General features: G+C 34.3%; 1 long non-coding RNA gene across 5 annotated transcripts in view; it reads left to right on the forward strand.

Moving 5' to 3' along the window:
- Positions 1–11581, forward strand: part of LOC144282265 (uncharacterized) — a 126423-nt gene extending 114842 nt beyond the window's left edge. For 2 of the 5 annotated variants that reach the window (XR_013350642.1, XR_013350645.1), the window contains 3 exons: positions 67–183; positions 4681–7109; positions 8399–11581. This is a non-coding gene — a long non-coding RNA (uncharacterized LOC144282265). The remainder of the gene's footprint in view (positions 1–66; positions 184–4680; positions 7110–8398) is intronic. The other 3 variants (XR_013350643.1, XR_013350646.1, XR_013350644.1) reach the window with 3 other exon arrangements.
- The last annotated feature ends 363 nt before the right edge of the window (positions 11582–11944 follow it).

Consider the following 11944-nt stretch of genomic DNA (forward strand, 5'->3'; position numbering starts at 1 on the left):
TTCACTTTTATGTTGTTTTATTGTGTGTGTGTGTGTGTGTGTGTGTTTTTTTTTTTTTTAATGTAGGCTCCACACCCAGGATGGAGCCCAAAGCAGGGCTTGAACTCAGGATCCTGAGATCAAGACCGGAGCTGAGATCAAGAGTCGGATGCCTAACCAAATGAGCCATCCACCTGTCCCCAGGTAGTTCATATTGTATTGCGAATTTCTTGGAATTTATTGTTGCTGGTATCTTTCCATTTGATTATCACTTTGCCATATGGTTAGTTAATGCTGTTAAAGAAGGGGGTTAGCTAGTGCTGTTAAACTGTTAACTATTACCAGAGAAAAGAAGCAAGGGCATCACTATTGCACTTCTGATTTTGCTCCCTTCTGATTTTGCTCCCACTGTTTTCTTGCTGCCCACAGGCACTGTTCCTATGAATCAGTGTTCATTCCTTAGAATCAAGACAACAGGAGATTTTTTTTACACTGCAAGTTTGGTAAAAAGACCATTGGTTTAAAATAAGGTTTTATTATATTCTCAGGTTACTTTTTAAAAAAAACAATGCATACATATATTTCTCCACATTTTTATGAGTTCTTCCCCAAATCTGGGGGAATGGTGTTTATGATATGTTAAATTAATACTGTGACTCTGATTCTTCGTGTAGATTGCACAAAGATGTGTATGTGTGTATTTTTATTCATCTTACATTATATCTTTCCTCACAGTCAAATAACTGAGGTAATTTTCAGGTAGAATAATTTTTACAAGAATATTTGACAAGAATTCCGGCGTTCAAATCGTTTTCAGTACAAAATCGTTGCTCTGTTGATCCCTTAGATGTAAAACCAATTTCCTTTTAAAGTCTACATATCACTCTAGAAATATAAATATAAAATAATGTCATAGGCAAGATGATGAGGCAAATGAAATATTTCTCTAACTGAATGCAAATGTATTTGTGAGGAGAGTAACGTTTGCAACCTGGAACTCATAGCAGAGGTCAGAACTTCCAGTGGGAAATTTCTTAATGGCTGGTTAGCTATTCAGAGAATAATCTTTTTCAAAGCCTGACAATATTCATATCTATAGAGTCTTTCTCCCTCAGAAAAATTTACTAAGAATTAAGAAATAAAAATGTGTTTCTTTCCTGTGAAAATAAAATCACTTAAATTGTCATTTAACTCAGGGTTCTCAAAAGCAGCACTATTGCCATTTGAACTAAACAATTCCCTCTGGTGAAGGAGGCTTGCCTATACACTGCAAGATGTTTACCTGCATCCTTGGTCTCTATCCACTAGGTGCTAGTAGCATAACCCCTTAATAGTGACAATCAAAAAAATCTCCTGACATTGCTGAATGTCCCTTGGAGGACAAAAATGCCCCCAATAGGAATGATGGATTTATTTTTTAATATTTTATTTATTTATTTATTTATTTATTTATTTATTTATTTATTTAGGGGGGTGAGAGAGAGAGAGAGAGAAAGAGAGAGCGAGAGAGAGAGCAGGGGGAGTGGCAGAGGGAGAAGGAGAAGCAGACTCTCCACTGAGCAGGAAGTCCGAGCCCAACAGAGGGCTAGATCCCAGGACCCTGAGATCATGACCTGAGCCTAAGGAAGATGCTTAACCAACTGAGCCACCCGATATATGTAAAATACATATATTTAAATATGTCATTATTGGGGTGCCTGGGTGGCTCAGTTGGTTACAGCATCTACCTTGGGCTCAGGTCATGAGCCCATATATAATAATATGTATTTATATGTAATAAGTATTGCGAATTACCAATTCATGGTTTTTTGTAAATTTTGCTATTGTGGTATTTGTATAGTCTTATTAATTTGCACTAGCCTTTTATTCAGGAAGGTCATTAGCTTTTGCTTCCTATATATAGTACATATATTAGTCCTATATGTAGTGCATATATTACTGCTCTATTTTTAAAATCTTTCACATCATTCTTGACATTTTTGATAAAGAGCTTTTTAAAAAATTATATGTACTCCAAACCATTCATTAGGTGGTCTTGTTCCTCCATTTGTTTATATGTCTACTAAGCCCTTTCCCATAATTAGAAAAATAAACATCTATATATTTTTGAATCCATTTGTTTTTAACTTGTACAGCAATTTTTATATTCTATCCTATAAATCCTAAAGGGCTTTTGATGCCAGGTTAATGAATCTTGAAAAACAAGAGAAAAAAATGTAACTGAATTGTTAGATTGTCAGTAAACTAATTAAAGTTTACCAAGTGCCTGTAGCGTGCCTGACATAGTGCTGGGTGGTTTACAGGCTGGGTCATAAATGACCATATTTAATATGCCATCATCATTAACAGTATTATTATGCTTGGATTATACATGAGGAACTTAAAGCCTACAATATATGGAAGTTTGATCAAAGACACAAAGTTGGTAAGTAGTGGGATAGGAATTTAGACTAGTTTTGTTTGACTTAAAGCTTATGCTATTTCCATTAGAGCAAGAGTCTACAAGAATAGATAGTCTCTTGGAGTTTTGAGTGGTAAATGACATGATCAGAACTGTACTGTAAGAAAACCCTAGCATGGGCACCTAGGGTGCCTGGGTGGCTCAGTCCATTATGCATCTGACTCTTGATTTCAGCTCAAGTCATGATCTTAGGGTCATGGGATCAAGCCCTGGATCAGGCTCTATGCCCAGTGGGTTTTTTTTTTTTTTTTTTTAGGTTCTCTCTCTCTGTTCCTCCCCTCACTCATGCTCTCTCTTTCTAAAATAAAATAAATCTTCAAAAAAAGACAATTTAGCAATAGCTGACAAGGAAGTTTTTTAGGTTTTGTTTTGTTTTGTTTTTGTTTTTTAAAGAAGAATCTGGGATGCCTGGGGGCTCAGTGGTTGAGCCTCTGCCTTCGGCTCAGGATGTGATCCTGGTATCTGGGATTGAGTCCCACATTGGGCTCCTGGGAAGCCTGCTTTTCCCTCTGCCTGTGTTTCTGTCTCTCTCTCCCTCTGTGTCTCTCATGAATAAATAAATAAAATCAAAAGAAAGAAAAGAAAGAAAGAAAGAAAAAAAGAAAGAAAGAAAGAAAGAAAGAAAGAAAGAAAGAAAGAAAGAAAAGAAAGGAAGAAAGGAAGAAAGAAAGGAAGGAAGGAAGGAAGGAAGGAAGGAAGGAAGAAAGAAAGAAAGAAAGAAAGAAAGAAAGAAAGAAAGAAAGAAAGAAAGAAAAGAAAAGAAAGAAAGAACTTGGAGGCTATTAAAGTAGACCAAGTCAAGAATAATGAAATCCTTGTGAATGGAAGTAGTTGTTGGAAGTTGAAGAGGAAGAACTGGAGAAGAGATATTATAGAGAGAGAATTGGCAGAATAGTCTAACTGAATATTGGGGAAAGAAAAATAGATGTGTCAAAGATGATTAAGAATTTTTCAACAATTTGACTTGAAAGAAGATATGAGTAGTTTTTAAAATATGAAGTATTTCTAAGGAATATTACAAAGTCAGTTTTGGATATCCTCAGGTGCTAAATGAAGGAGGTGAGCTCTAGGTGATGGTTTAAAGTGTAATATTGAACATTGGACAGGGGAAACAAGATTGGATTTGAGTTATGAATGTGAGAATCATCTGCACGGATATAATAGAACCATGAGATTGCCACAGGTAGGAGTCGAAATGAGAGGAATCATGAACAGATTCTTAGGAAATATTTAAGTGGTTAATATTTAAGTGTTTATATAAAGTGGTAGGAATAAAAAAAAGAATATAGATACAAAAATAAAGGAATGACTAGAAAAGTAGGAAGGGACACAAAAGGTTTTTATGTAAAGAAAATCATTGGTTGCAAACACAATAAATATTTTTAAATAATATGATAAAGTGAATGTGTACCCGTATCCCCTCACGTTAACCAGAGTAGCATATGGCTGCCCAAATTCCAGCTCCCAGAACCTGCATGACATTGCCTGAGAACTTAAACCTGCTTGCTCACATGACAGGCCAATCTTATCAGAGAATTTCCTGCCAACCCCAGTAGCCCTCGACCAATGACTGTGACCTTAGTGTGCAAGTACTCTGCTCCCTTGCACCTTGAGCAAGATAACTGAGGTACATCTTCTAAACTGGCTGTGGCACTTTCCTGGCATCATTAACTTGAACTTATTCTCAGGAGACCCTTGCATGATAAGAACATTTTATTTCCTGTCTTCTCTTTCATCACTTTCCTAGTAGCATTTCCTGCAATCTTCTACAAAATGAACCTTTTTTGTGTCCTTAAATCCAAATTTGTCTCAGGATCTTCTTCTGGAAGAATTCAAATGTAAGCAACATGACAAATGATATGGGATGTTGGTCTTAGGGACAGAGATGTCATTCTGACTTCAGGGACAGCCCGCACACGTGAGTGGTAGATAAGTTGGGTATAAGAAAACTCAGAAAGAGGGATTGCTGGGAGATGTCAGGTAATTTGAGATGATGTAGAGGGAAGTTGAGAGAAGGATTTGATCTCCGTCTGAGCCTAGAGTGAGATTGATCCTTGCTCATCTGCCTAGAGTGGTAAAGGGGTGGATGTTGAAGATCTGGGAAGAGTAATGAATTCTAGAATAAAATTCAGTTCTTATTGTTGCTAAGATAACATAATAAGCCTTCGATCAAGGTTAAAAATATTTTAAGATAGTGCCAAGTAACAAAAAGAGCATTTTTTTTTTTTTTTTCCAATCAGGCAGACAGACTTGCATAGGAATTCTGGCCTCATCTCACCCTGTGACCATGTGCATGATAGTTAACCTCTCAGGCTGCATTTATACATCTGTGAAATGGGGATGATAAGATTCATCAATCAAGGATCTGTAGAAGAAATGCAACAAGATGCAGAGCTGCCTAGCTATTTACAACATAGTAAATAGTAAATGTGAGCTGTTACCCCATCTGAGGGACACAAAGAATCCAGTTAAAATTTGACTGCATGAGCTCAGAGTGCATATTCAGCTTGGTGTTATACATCTTAAAAAAAAAATCAGAATGTTTGTCTCTATTACAGAAATCCTGAGATTAAAAAAAATACCAATTTGTTCCAAGTTTTTCCTTTCCCAGGGGTTTTAACAGACTCACAGGTCCTATTTTGATAACCTACTACATTTGTCTAGGCATTCACTTTAAAAAGTAACAAATATAATAGTTACTTTAGCCTCAGCTTTGTAGATGTTTTACATGGGTATTATTTTTCAGACAATGAATGATATCTGATTATTCTGGGAAAATCAGATTTGACTTGAGGTTTCCTCCTTGGCTTTTATTTACAAATCAAAACAATGTACTGAAAAGCACGTTGAAAAGAATTTTTCAAGCACATTGTTGTGTTTCCAGAGGAAGAAGCTACAACCTCAAGTGAACTTCCTTGTTCTTAATACATATTTTAGTTTTTTAAAAGTTTTTCTCTCCTACAAGTAGATTTGCCTTTATACTTTAACATTCTTATTGTTAAAATTCATTAGACATGGATTACAGCAGAAAACACTATTCAACTATTGTAACTATGAATCCTGTGAGTTTTCTGTCTACTGTATCTCCTACTGTATCTCCTAAACAGCATGGAAGGGAAATAGTCACATGATTATTAGCACTCTAGAGTTTATGGGGGTCAGTCACTCTTAGAAGACAGTAAAAGGGAGGAAGCAAAATATATGACTGTCAACTATGATGTTTCTGGCTGATGAATATAAATATTCTGGTTTTCTTGCAGACTGTAAGTTTCCTATCTTAAATTTCAATGCAGAAAAACATTGAAAGGTTATTATAAAACACTTTTTCTACATTGAATTGCACATGAAATTATATAAAAAATATGCAAAGAAATCCCCTTTTGGCAATCATAATAAATATGAATTTATAGCCTTGTGTTCATTTAAGTTATTCAACAATGACTTTTTAAAACTTACTATTTCATGTGTTCTATATTGAACACAAAAGTCACAGAAATAAACAACTCACAGTGCTTTTCTCCTAGGGATTTAACCATCTAGGGAAACAATTTCCAGTCCACTTCACTTTCATGAATATAAGTTACAAAAATAGATTTTTCCTTATCCAAGAATTTAGTCAGCATTTTTTTAAAATTTTTTTATGATAGCCACCCACAGAGAGAGAGAGAGAGAGGCAGAGACATAGGCAGAGGGAGAAGCAGGCTCCATGCAGGGAGCCCGATGTGGGATTCGACCCCGGGTCCCCAGAATCGCGCCCTGGGCCAAAGGCAGGCACCAAACCACTGCTCCACCCAGGGATCCCTTAGTCAGCATTAAAAATATTTTTTCTCTTTCTCTGATTATGTGACTTCCAGAATTTTGACACCACTCTACATTCTGGACTTAACCATCATCATGTGTCACTCGGACTACTAAATTAACCTCCTAATTGATACCTCTACTGGAATAATTCTAGACATCTTACTGTTCTTTCCAAAACTCTCCCCTCAATTTTTTCACTCAATTTGACAGTGCGCTCTGGTCCCAAACCTAGGAATCATTATCCCTTTCTTAACATCCCTAATCTAACACATCAGTAAGTATGCCAGTTCTGACTACTGGTCTTTCTGCCACTTACCTATAATTACTCTAATTTTTCACTTTGGCTTCTACAATACCATCACAACTGGTCTCTATTTCTACTCTCAGCCTATATCTACTAAGTCACTGGAGTAACTTTTAAGTCATGTAAATTGGTCATATCCCACCAAACATGACCTATCATTTGCCTTATCGTCCTCCACCTCCAGCCTGCTTTACACTCTTCAACGGCTTCTATCACAGTTAGAATAAACTTTAAACTGCTTACAACATCCCACAATCTATGACCTAACTCATTTCTTAATTTGTCACTCTTCGATTTGTTTACTCTGCCACCCTGCTCTTACTCTTAGGAATAACACTGATCTTCTTCTTCTCTGTTTTTTTTTTTTAAGATTTTATTTATTTATTCATTTTATTTATTTACACACACACAGAGAGAGGCAGAGACACAGGCAGAAGGAGAGGCACGCTCCATGCAGGGAGCCCGAGGTGGGACTCGATCCTGGGACTCCAGGATCACGCCCTGAGCTGAAGGTGGCGCTAAACCGCTGAGCCACCCAAGGATCCCCATCTTCTTTTTAAAAAGGTATCTAGCTACATTTTTTTCTCTAAGCACCGCCTTAGCTGTACTCCATATATTTGTGTATGTTTTATTTTCATTTTAAGTCATCTCAAAATATCTTCTAATTTCCCTTGTGATTTCTTCTTGTACCTATTTGTTATTTAAGAGTGGGTTAGTCTAATTTCCACATATTTGTGACTTTATAAATTTTCCTCTGTTACTGATTTCTAACATCATTCTATTATGGCCATATATATACTTTGTTTAATTTCTACAGTTTTAAATTGAGATTTGTTTTGCATAATCTGGAGAATGTTCCTTATGCAATTTTAAAGAGGTTGTATATTTTATTGGATGGAATGTTCTATAAATATCTATTCAGTATAGTGGTTTGTGATGTTGTTCAAGTTCTATTTTTCCTTGTGAATCTTTTTTTGGTTATTCTTTTCACTACAGAAAGTGGGATATTGAAAATTCAAGTTATTATTTTTAAATTTTCTATATATCTTTTTAATTCCATAAATTTTAGTTTCATATATTTTGGGGATCTTTGGTTAGCAATTTTTAGTAATAATTTTTGTCTTAAAATCTAGATTCCCAGAAATATATTTTGCACTTTTCAGAATCTGTTACGGGTATCTCATCTATCAGCTTTTCCTTTTAAGTTTGCTGGTCAACTTGATTGCTCCAACTTTTATTGCTGCCACAGGAAGCTACAGTGTTAAAGAATTATCACTAATTGTTTTTTCTAAATGCCCAAAGGAAAAGTTGTTCATCCTGGGTGAGGCCTGAATTAAGTCAAATGGAGATATGGCCTATGAATGCAATTTTCCAGGGAACTGCAAACAGGTCAATAGTGACAATTTTCTAGAACTGAAGCTTTGGAGGAACTCCAATCCTATTCTTTGCTCTAAAATGGATGAGAGGTTGCTTGTGTTCACCATGATTGTACAGCTGTGGTTTCTAAGGCTACTAGAGATCTAGGGAAAGGGGAATGGAAATAGGACAAGTTACAAACACCAAATGATTTGTTGTACTTACCTAGATTTAGCTATTTATCTTGAATAAATGTCCTTAGATTGCTGCAAGCTTTTGGTTAGCTTCCAGAGCTCTAAGACAGTTGACTTTGACAGCTTTTGCCAGTGCTTTCATTATATGAATAGACTAATTGTCCCATCTTAGCACAAAGAAATTCCAGCAAGTTCAGTTTTTATCTCCCTAAGGAACTGTATAGTAATCTGTAAAAATTTTGATATAGCCCATCTTAGAGACCTTAAGCCATCATCATTAATATATTTGCGAAACATTATCAGGCCTGTGGAAAAGTCTGAAAGAGAGGAATATATCTTGATAATCAGAGGAAATTGACCCCAGTGAAAGAGAGAACATACATTAAAGAAATTTTTTAAATGAAAAGTGTAATAAAAAAAGAAGGCAACATGCTCCAAGAAAGAGCAGATGATAAATGACACCTGGATGCTACTGAAAGGTACAGTGGGAGTTCATAATTGTCCAAGTACATTGTTATAAGAGATTTGTTACCTGTTCAACTTTCTTTGTACATACATGCATTATCCTTATTTGTAGCTGTTTAGATGAATTTTTATGATAACAAAATCCAGGAGGATCAAGGATAAAGAACGGAATAGGCATTGTTCATGTACAAACCTCATCTCTTGGGTAAACACTGCAAATGCTGATCCTTGAGCACAGACTTTAGAAACATACTAAATTCAAATCCTGCCTCCCCTACTTAATAGTTCTATGACATTAAACAAATTACTTACTATTTGGCAACCTCATTTTTCCCCTTTGTAAAACGTAGAGTTTATAAGAAATAAACTAAATAATCTATGTAAAGCTCTTAACTTAGTTCCTAGTTCATAATGAGTACCTCATGAATGGCAGTTGTAATTGGTGTATTGTCCATATTAAATGTCTGTGCATATAAATGAGAAGGTCTTCTAATTCAGCAGTTTTCATAATAACATAATTTTAAATAAGGTCTGGTCCACATGTGAATGTGAACCATATACAACTTGATTAATAGCTATTATATATAATACAATTACTATGTGAGCATTATGAAACTATAGTTCTATCATTCCTACTTCCCTCAACAGTCCAGACTTGTATAAAATGAGAGGCTCATAATTTTATTTATTATCTTGCTGCTTTATTGATCTTGTCTTATGCCCCCATGATAAGTCTGGATTGTTTTCAAATAAAACAGTTTTTCCTTCTTTTTATACTATGCTTGCTTTTGTTTGTCATCAGAGCAAGTACACTACTGTGGAAAAGTCTTGTTATCATTCAGTTTGACTTCTGCATCATTCTTTCATTCAAACTCAAATACGCAATTTACATCTGCAGCATTGTGATTGCTATAGTCATTTCTTTCCTAACAACAAAAATGATAATATCACTGCCTTTCACTGAAGATTCTCTATGGGCAAAGTATAGTCTCAGGGATAATAACAGCAATATCTACTATTTATTGAGAAAGATCCTATGCATATCTGACTAATCTTGACAATGAATATATTAAGGAATTATTATTTTATGAATGAGAATACTGATATTCAGAAAAATACATAGGTAGATAATTGGGAAGCTTCAACTTTAATTTTTCTATTTCATTCCAAATACAAGTTCTTTCTATTTTATCATAGGGCACTCCATATAAACACATCCAAAAAGATTGCTCTTGCAGTTATAACTGTTACAAACATCTCTGGTAATGTTGAAGTGACATTATAGTTTACTGTTAAATGTAAAAAATATATAGTTTTCAAATTTAGTATTATCTCTAAGATTGTCCTGCATTACTCAGAACTCTGTTCTCATTGATTAGTTATTGCTTTCTCCCTTCAAGCATATTTAGCCCTCCTACCATGTTCCTTTACCCACAGCATCAGAAGTCAAATATATTTAATATTTTTATGGTCATTGACATATAAATTATCCTGTATATCTCTCTCATATTTTTTTTGTTTTATAAGTTCTCAAATCACTTCCAACACTGTGTCAGTTTAGTATGGTCATACATACACATACACACACATGTACATGCATGAAACAGTATTGAACAAACCACCCCAAACTGAATGATTTAAACAATGTTTTATTTTCCCACAGGCTGGAGGCTACCCTAATCTTCTTTCTTCTGCAGTAGTTGGCTTGCTGAGCATCCTCTTGTTGTGAGAGGGACATCAATGAAACAATTTTCAAAGCTTTGCTTGTATCACTTCTGGTAAAATTCTGTTGGATAAAATAAGTCACATTGCTGAGTCCCTGAGAGTAGGAGTGAGGAGAGAGGATAATTTTGGATAAGATTTAATATACTGCCAGCCAGAAATGATTACATATCTTTAAAAGTTACCCTAAATGGTCTAAGTCTTGGACAAACATATAGATTGTCTAGCTGGCATTCCATTTCTCATATCTGAAAGACACCTGACATACAAATCTACCTGAGGCCAGTTCATCCTTATCATGGTCCAGGTAGAGGCATCCCCACACAACTTATCATCAGCCTCATCTAACAAGGGAGAAATAATTTTCAGGTAATTTAGTCTTCTTCCTTATAATTAATGATGAAAGATGATAGACATAGCTCATTAGAACCATCATCTTGTTTACCACACAAATAAACAGACCATTTTCCTCCAGGCCACACTTATTCGATGGGTCTGATACAAAGAGTGCTTAGTTTATTGGAAGTACATGGATGGGTTAAAGATAATTTAGATTGTTAGTCATCAAATTTCTCATGTTGTAAAGTGCTTTTTCAATAGTGCAGAAGGTATTTCCTAACTATATTACATTTTCTGTCCTCAAACAATTCTCATCTCTGTATGTCCTGCCTATAAGGAACTACAAAAAAGCAGTAAAATAAGGCAAGATGATAAATTGTGATTATTGAAGGTTTGTGGTGACAATTTGACTTAAGATAAAGTTTAAATTAAAAAAAGTTAAAGTTTAACTTATGTTTATAAAACAGATAAGGCAGAAACTTTTTCTTTTGAGATATTTATATTAATCTATTTTTCAAAATTAATTTGGCCTAGAATGAGAGATTGTGTTTTTGCAAGATCAACTGTACTGACAGTATAGTTTAGGACTATATAACACTAAAATCATCCAATTATTTATATATCCCTAGGTATATATACATACGTTTATCTCAAGGCATGTTATATATAGATTTTATGACTCATTTAATAGCTTTACATGTCTTTTATATGCTAAATATGACAAAAAATATATATCAAAAGCATGGCTGCTAATAACCTTATAAAGGTATAATTTAAATGACTTTAAATAATTAGTCACTCTTGCATTTGCCAGTATCTCTTAAAAATACATAATTATCAGGTTGATGCTATAATAACTGTCACAGTTACTAATGGCAACCAAGAAAAGCAATCTTGCAGTTCAGCAAAAAAAAAAAAGCTGATAAGAAAAATTTGGAAAAAATGTTTGTCAGATTACATTTTAGAAGTGTGCAAATCTTGTGTCAATTTGTTAACATGTTTCTGAGACTAATTTTAATATTCCCAAATTAATTCTTTTTTTTCCAAAATTAATTCTGAGCCAGAATTACTTTAATAAATTTTGTTATCTAAATGTTATCAATTAGTTATTTACATAATTTGAAGATTGTATAACTTTTGATGGTTTATTTTTAAAGATGTGTGCTTCGCTTACAGTGGAAATGCATATTATTTTGGAATAATTTTAATGCTGAATATAAATTATATCTGATTTAAGGCTGCAGTTTATTTTGAAGAATATGTAATTAATTATTCCAAACAACAAATTTTGTTTTTAAAAAAAACAAAAAATTAAAAAACAAA

This window comes from Canis aureus, chromosome 13 (genome assembly GCF_053574225.1).
Source record: "Canis aureus isolate CA01 chromosome 13, VMU_Caureus_v.1.0, whole genome shotgun sequence".
Lineage (NCBI taxonomy): Eukaryota > Metazoa > Chordata > Mammalia > Carnivora > Canidae > Canis > Canis aureus.